The 8,617-nt window shown below is 35.8% G+C and overlaps 1 long non-coding RNA gene across 5 annotated transcripts; it reads right to left on the reverse strand.

Moving 5' to 3' along the window:
• Positions 1–237: 237 nt before the first annotated feature.
• On the reverse strand, positions 238–4,063 carry LOC113333049. 5 transcript variants are annotated; one of them, XR_003351770.1, is made up of 9 exons: positions 3,854–4,060; positions 3,621–3,677; positions 2,591–3,510; positions 2,284–2,496; positions 2,054–2,153; positions 1,695–1,944; positions 1,338–1,545; positions 774–885; positions 238–655 (listed from the first exon to the last, which is right to left on the reverse strand). It is a non-coding gene; the product is annotated as an uncharacterized LOC113333049 (long non-coding RNA). The 5 variants fall into 5 exon arrangements; XR_003351768.1 differs by having other exon boundaries at positions 238–885; positions 2,591–2,836; positions 3,477–3,510; positions 3,854–4,058; XR_003351769.1 differs by having other exon boundaries at positions 238–885; positions 1,699–1,944; positions 3,854–4,062.
• Between the last annotated feature and the right edge of the window lie 4,554 nt (positions 4,064–8,617).

Consider the following 8,617-nt stretch of genomic DNA (forward strand, 5'->3'; position numbering starts at 1 on the left):
GCAGCAACTGAACCCAAAGGGAATCCTTCTCAAATAAGAACCTCCAGGCTAATTTAGCAACCATGGATTTATTCAAGTGTTTAAGAGACCTAATGAGAAAGCACAGTACTGAATAAAAGTTATTAAAAATATAAGCGCATGACCTGAATTAAGCAAAACTCACATCACCACAACACCATCGACAAAGGGAGTACTCAGGGCTGTTCTGAGTACAAAATTTCAGTTCACAAACACCCATGCCTTAACTGAACTAAGATGTATTAGAAAGAATGTATGTTCACGGAAACAAAAGAAAGTAAGAAAAAGAATAACAGACACACTTTAAAATGTAGCTAGGCTCGAGATCAATGAGCAATATTCTTTCTCGCGTCATGCAGATATGACATGATTTCAGTGAGAAGGGTTTGTTGTTTGTCTTTCCACTTAAAAACCATTGGTGGCCGAAAGAAAGAGGACTGAAGGAGGGATTGAGCAAATTCAGTTGAAAAAAAAGTGCAGAGATCACCCACCTCATCATTAGTGAAATTTGTCAGCTGCTAGCTTGTACAATGTTGGATAAGGATTGTCCAAAGGGTTATTGCAAAATGCCAACTCCATATCATGTTTCAACTAAACATTCTTACAGAGGCACATCTTGTCACCACATCTTGCTTTTCTTCACATGTCATTTGTCAAAATTTGAGGTTCGGATTTCGTAAATGATAATTAATCATTAGATAGGAAACAAATGAGAATATTTGTGAAGTGAAACTACCATTGGAATTTTCTCATACCTTCTTGTTTTCCATCTGTCTAGCAGTCTCAGTTACACCCAAGTTCAAAAAAAGTAGTGGTGAGGACATGACCCAGCGAAGAACCCATGCCATGGACTTGACTTGCAAAAAACTGCAAGAAAAAAAAAGAAGCAAAAAACCTTATAAAAAGTCGGGGAAATGTCTATAGATTAAATAGATGAACCGAAGAAAAATATACGTAAAGGTGCTGTTCAAATAGTTAGTACATTTACTTTTTAAAAAGAATTGTAACATAATCACTACTCAGTGCATAGATGGATATCAATAAACTATATAAACCATGTATTATTTGAGCACATCAACGTATTCCAGTAATATTTCTCTGTTGAGGCGCAAGGTTATTTGATTCCAGAATCATCTCTAATTGGAAGCACAAATAGCAGCAGTTATGGAATTCATCTGTAATGAGGGCTTTCATGTCACTTTTTAGATTTACATGGATATTGTGTAAAGAACACAACATGAACTTTTTGTGTAAAGAATTATGTTTCCTTGCAATCAAATGCATAACAAATTTCAGAATGAGGAAGTAAGAAAATGTACCTTTTATTGAATCAAAACACTCTTGGAAGATTGCTTAATCGTCCCTGAAAACCACGAAAACATGCCTGTTGAGACCTCGGGATGTATGAGCACGCATTTGTTTCCTTGAAGTATTTGCAAGTTTTCGGTCTCTATAGATATCGGATTTCCTCCTCATCATCATTTATATGCCAACTATTGCTTGTTATTCCAACCATAAGGTACATATCTGCAGACATATAATCCTTGGATGTAACGAAAATATTACTACAGAAAAACAAAATTGTGAGGAAATCACTACCATCTAAATAACCGACACTACGTACGTGGACCGAAATAGTACAATACTCATAAAATTGCATAAAGATCAATCGATACCTACACCAGACTTAACCTCTTCACCAACCCCCGGTTGCATTGCTTCTACTCTAAGCCTGACTATTTCTGATTCCTTTTTCGCATGGCACTCTTCAATCTCTGTTCTCTCTAGGATCATAATTTAGCTCTACTATAATTGGGTTCTTCGTTCGGATCTGCCACCCTCAGACTCTTTTTTATACTTCAGAAGCTCTACCGTTACATTCTCAAGCTCTTGTTCTATGTAGTTACATACCTACATATCTGCAGTCTGCATACAAAAAATAAGAAAGCAAAATTATTGCTTGATGATCATTTCAAAAATTATTATTATATTAGAAGCATGCAAAGAAAACTATTGAATCCAAATAGATTTCTACCTCCTTATTGCTTGGATTTTTTAAGCTTTCCAACTGGTGATCCCCCAAACTTGGGTACAACTTCATCCACAGACTTAAAAGATCGATATTTATAAATTTACTGTTTTAGTAGGGAATAGACAATAATACACAGAGTGATTATTAGCCTTATTCTTGATTCAGTTAAATATCAAATATTCTAAATGTGCTGAAAAAAATGAAACATGTTCTTGGCAGGTTAAAAATAATACCTGTTACTTTCCAGAGAGGTTTCTTGGTACATAAACTGTTGTAGAGGTCTGATGCAACAGTTGCAACAGATAGAAGGAATCATGGAGTACTCCACTACCCATGCCATGGCTACCTAAAAAATCTGTCAATGCTGCCATTGAATATTTGTCGCTGCCATGGTATATCTATAGAGATTGGGGTAAGTATAATATCTTTTGCCGCATCAATTGCACCTGAACCAATTATGTTAATGTTACCCTCCTGATCAACAAACTCATATAAAAATATCAATTCAGTTCAATAATTATTAGAAGATAGTTACAATACTTGATTGACTTCATAAGATTTCGGCTGTGGTATTACGTATAACTGATTGATAACCTCTTACTTTGCTTCCTCAATGGATGATGCAATTATATGAAATGGTTCTTTTCTGTAATCAAACCATTTTGCGTGGCTTCCATCGTCAATCAAGGTCCTTTGCGGTGGAGCAAAAATCAGGAGAGATTACATAAAAAGAATACAGGAGAAAATTTTAGACTTTGGCTCTGTCTCACACTTTCTATGCCTATCCTACACCCACAAATACAGGGAACTCTTTTAAAAGAAAGAAAACTGAAAGAACTCGTTAATTCAAATAGATTAGGTAATTAAACATCATGACAACAAACAAAATCTAAGAATTAATCCATGTATAATCACCTGCAATATATAAAAACAATACGAAATATAAATCAATAGCTAATAAAACTTAGCCTGAATGCGTTGATCATTTAACTAAACAATCTACAGATTAATGAGAACCCATGATCCACGGTCTGTTAGGAAACAGATATGAAAAAAAGCATATAAGAACATGATATAAGAGAGATGATGATTCCATTCTACGAACATGATATAAGAGAGATGATGATTCCAGTTTACCTGATCATCAGTTTATGACGAAGAAGAAGCAAACTCTAATAAGTAATGATACCTTCGGATTTCATAAGTAAGAAAGCCTTAATTAGGAGAATCAAGGGCATCTAACGAATGCAAATGAGGGGGACTCACCAGGTTGAATTTCAAGTGATGTCTGTCTATAAAGATCTCCAAATCAATTGAAGGCCAAATAACATATAAAAGATCTCCAATCGGGCTTACTTTACCACTCTATACATAACTTAGAATTGAAAAACTGAAAAGCAGAGAAGTAAAGAGAAAAGTGATATACCTTAAAAGACATATCTAAGCAACACACCAATGACCTAATATTGAAAACAAAGAAACAACCAAAAATTACTCATATTATATCACCAAAATAAAATTAGGGATTAAAAGTTGGATAAAATAAATTAGGGTTCTTTTTGAAACCTACCCCAAAAACGAAAATCAGAGATATCATCAGGGATTCTTCAAATTTCGCTTCAAAGACCTGGCAAAGAGATTGCAGTCGAACCAAAAAAAAAAACCTTCACCTAATTCTTAAAGAAACTTAAATTGAGCCCAATACATCTAATTATACTTCAATCAAGAGCAAACCCATCATAATTTGATCAAATTATAAACCCATCTAATTATACAGAGTTAATTAAAGAAACCCTAAATTACCTGTTTTTGTGATTCTTCATCAGAATGGTCCTCTAACTTCAATTTATAACAGAAACGGGTTTTTCTTCTTTTTTCTTCTCTCGTCGAAGATGTAGAGACGATTTTTGGGTACAGCTTGAGAGATTTGGATCGCGATAAGGTTTTTCTTCTTATGCTTTTCTATGTTTTCGTTTTCGATTTTTTTTTTCACGGATATAAATAAATAAAAAAAATCCTTTATTTTGTGAGAACAAACCTTGTTTTTCTCTCCTTTAAGGAAAAGTGAAGAGGAGCAATTATGTTTGACGGTGAGGGTCATCGTTCAACATGGAGCTTAAGGAGCTTAGGATTTTAAAGGTATTAGATATGTTTTGTCATCTACATCTTTACAACTTACCTATATTATACTAGCACGTTTGGAGATCAGAAGAAAATAATTCTGAACCCTAGTTAGCAATACGGGGTACGGGAAACGTTCGGAACGGGATACGTCCGAGTATTATACGGATTTGTAAAATTCAAATTCGGTCAAAAATTCGGTCAACGGTTCGTCATTCGGCAGTAATACGGAACGACATACGTACGTGTATAATTCGTTTTAGAGATATGAATCCGGCGTACAAAATTCGGCATATATTAACCTGTTAAAAAATCATTTTTAATATAATCCCTCCTTACATACTGTAGGGGTGTATTCTGGTAGGGCATCTGCAACCTCAACCATTACCACCACCGCCAGAACATCACAAAGCGAATACGATGAAAAAGAAAGAAACATTCTTCATAGAAGTTGGTGCAAAAGCAAAAAATCTATTCTGTCACTCTATCGTACATTCATATAAGACAATTGAAGATTTTCATGATAATGTTTTAAGTAGAGTGTTCGCGAGAGATAATAATGGTAGAGAAGTTATGAATATTGCGAAAATTTCGCGACTAGAGGAATGGCAGAAACAAATCATTTCTTTTACCGCAGAAGAAATTCCCGAAGGAGCAGAGGTGCATGACAATCCATTGGTAATAAAATTAGAAATTAATCCAAAACCAAAAGAAGATGAGGATGATGAAGCTGAAGATTCATGGGCAATCAATAGAATCCTAGTCGATACTGGAAGCTCTGTGAACATCTTATTTTATCATACTTATAAAACCATGGGTGGAAGAGATGATGATCGTATACCTTCAAAATATAAGATATATGGTTTTAATGGTACTGCTAACAAGCCTAAATGGGAGGTTATTATGCAAATTCCATTGAAGGGAATATCTTCTGAAATCTCATTTTGTGTAGTTGATGTAGAATCACCCTACAATGCATTAATTGTCCGACCTTGGCTACATGGGATTCTAGGTGTAGCTTCAACTTTCCATCAATGCATCAAATTCCCTCACCCTAATGGTGTAGGAATCATAAAGGGAGATTGGGTTGAAGGAAAGAAATGTTATGAAACTGAGATAGAATCTTGCGAAGGAAGAGCAAACAAAAAGGAAAACTGGCGACACAAAATCAAGGATGTATAAAGAAGTGAGAAGTTGATGGTGGATACAATCGAAAAGAAAGGAGAAGAGATGTTGCAAAATTAATGCTAGTTCAGGATAAAAAGAATGAACATACCATTACCAAGGAAGCAGTAACAAAAAATCATAAAGACGCAGAGGAGGGCAAAAGTAATAAAAACAAGAAATGTATGAATGATTAAGTTGTTGTGATAATCTCGCAATAAGAAAAATTCTCAAAGTACATTTGATTGAACAACAAAATTGGGATTGCGAAATTCAGATACAATAGTATGAATTGCGAGATTCTCGCAGAGATAATGAACTTTACAGAAAATAATCAGAGAAGGATGACATAAAAGAAAGAGGCAAACCTTTATGGCGTACACCCTATTTCGCGAATAAAATTTCGCAAGAGGCAAATGTAAGACCTAAAGTACGTCATATTAGGGGGTACCTGTTACATGGCTCAGGGAAAGGCTACACCGCCACCGGAACCTGAGTCATGGAGATTTGGGGTCAATGAAGCCCATCCGGGAGAGGCACCTTGGACTCTTAACTTAAGCATATGACTTAGGTTGGGCGACTAAGGTAATAAGGACTCTCCCAAGGAGTGCAGAATCTGATCAAGGCGCCGAGGTACACGGTTGAGTCAAGGGTGCCGGGGGTGGGGGGGGGGGGGGGGGGGGGGGGGGGGGGGGGGGGGGGGTTTTTTTTGAAGCGTCCTTGCCATTCTTGACAAGTCTTGGCTTATACTGCACTCGGCCTGAAGAAAACCCCACTTAGGGTGCATTCTCGTAACCATAAGCCCTATAGGTAAAAGGGATAAGAGGCTGCGAAAACAACTGGTTGTTGTTAAGACTGGATGGGAGGAGCTAACCTTGTATGGTAGAAGTACGCCTCCTTGAAGGGGAAACCAGGGGGGAGATAAGGGCGGCACCCTCCATTAGGGAGCTGATAAGTGTCTTAAGACACAAATATCATGAGGTTTTTTATTCGCAAGGATATTAAGGCTTTTCATATTTGTGCAATAATACTGAAGAGGCAATAATACAAAAGAAAAGGATAAGACGAGATCAATGGGTTTTCGCATGAAAGTGCGAAGACGTCCTGCGATTTCGTCGCAAGACGACAATGTCACGGGGCTTTATTTTCGCAAGAATATTTAGGCCTGTTATATTGTCGCGATATTCCTGAAGAGGCCATAATACAAAAGAAAAAGTTAAGACAAGATCAATGGGTTTTTGTATGAAAATGCAAGGACGTCCTGCGATTTTGTCGCAATGACAAGAGGTGGCATAATAAGACCTTTAATTAGGAAGGAAAAATAAGACCACACAGGAATGAGATTTTGAAAAGAAACAAAATCCACTTCGCAAAAAGTTGCGAAATTATACAATAAGAAAAGTTTTATGACATCTCTCATTTGGATTCAAATAACAGAGGCAAGTATGGGAATGTGTGAATTGGAGGATGTTATTTGTCTCCATATGAGAGATTTACTCAAAAATTCAAGAATTAATAATTATATTGATTAATTATATTGCAAAGAAGAATTGTTTTCATTTACGCAGGTCAAAATGAAAGAAACACAAATATACAGAAGGAAGAAATAAGTGTACAAGTATTACAAAGAATCAAAGAAAAAAGTAAAGATTATTTTTTGGTTAATTCTCATTATCTTCACCAGACTTATTTCCTTCTTCATCTGCGTCAGAATCTTTATCACCATCAGAACTTCCATCACTATCAGATTCTTCATCATCAGCTTCGCTATCAGAGATAATCAAGCTGGGAGTATTCTGTGGGATTTCTTCTAAAAGACAAGGATAGTCAGAATGAGGGATATTATGATCACCACAAACCATTTGGATGGTTTGATTGCGAAAGTGCATAGCGTCATTATTAAAATTCTCAACAGTGATTATGATTTGATTCTTCAATCTAGAATACTTGTCGTTGCGAGAAGAAAGATTCTTTGCGAGTTCCTTCTTTTCAACTTCAAGTTCTTCAACCTTTTCACGATATTTATTTTCAGAATCTGTGAACAAAAGGCAACCAATTATTAACTTGATGAAAATTCATAAGAAGCAAAAGATTAGTAAAGAAGAGCAGTTAACAACCTTCTTTGTCAGAAATCATGTCTCTAATCAAGGTTGTATGTTCAACTTGGAGACTAACATTTACGCCTAAATCTTTTCTAGCATCATCTAAAATTTTCGCAGCCCAGACAAATTTATCCTCACTACTTATGAGAAGACGAGAACGAATTTGATTTTCCCTTTCGCAGAGTTCAATATTCTTGCGGTTAGCTTCATCTCGCTCAAGTTGAACTTCAAGAAGAGCCTCTTGGAATTTCGCTAAAGTCTTGGCACCTTGATCAGAGATACGATCTTTATCATCTATGAGACCGCTAATTTTGGTTCTTAATTCATTGGTTTTCTCTTTGGAATCAATAAGGAGACGCTTAAATCTGTTGGCTAAGCCTAAACTGGATCTATGATCAATTTCTAAGAGGCGAAATTTCGATCTAAGTTCATCTAGAGAAAGAGATGAAATTCTATCATTTGAAAAGCTATTTAAGGAATTGTTAAGACGTTCAAGAAGGGTATCATTATCCAAGGCATGAGGAAATGAGAGAAGAAGGGTGGCTTCATCAGAAAGACCATAGATGTCTGCAAAAAGGATTATTTAAATAAGATAAAACAACAGGATGAATGAATAAAGAGAAAAGAGAAAAGTAACATACCATAAAGTTGATTATTAGCTTGTTGAAGACTAGAAATTATATTCTTATACGAGGAAGAGCCAATTTCTAATTATCTATTTTTCTCGCGAAGGCTTTTAACTTCAGCTTCCAATTCTTCATTCTTTTTGCGAAATTGAAGATTTTTCTTTTCAAGATTTTCGCGTCTTCTCTCCAGATCTGAGGCAACAAAAAAAAAAGCTTTTCCAGCCTGCGAAAAGAAATAAAAAATATTAATATAAAAAGAGATTTTGAATGATAACAATAAAAAAGTAAAAAGATAAAAGTATACCAGACTATTGAGAGAATGCAAGAAGTCGGGAGTCACGGATCTAGAAACTCCGCAAAGAGAATTATCGCCATCCAGTAAAGGGACATCACAAAAAGTAGCGAGAGCTTTGCAGGTATTTGCGAATTGGTTATCTCCCATCCCTTGTAGAGAGTCAGAAAAGAGGCCAGAAAGCTTAGCCATAGAAGATTCAGGTGGAGAATCTTCAGGTGCAGCAAGATCATCGTGATCCTCTTCATCCTTGTCATTTTCA

The sequence above is a fragment of the Papaver somniferum genome, unplaced genomic scaffold (assembly GCF_003573695.1).
Source record: "Papaver somniferum cultivar HN1 unplaced genomic scaffold, ASM357369v1 unplaced-scaffold_132, whole genome shotgun sequence".
In the NCBI taxonomy this organism is placed as follows: Eukaryota; Viridiplantae; Streptophyta; class Magnoliopsida; order Ranunculales; family Papaveraceae; genus Papaver; species Papaver somniferum.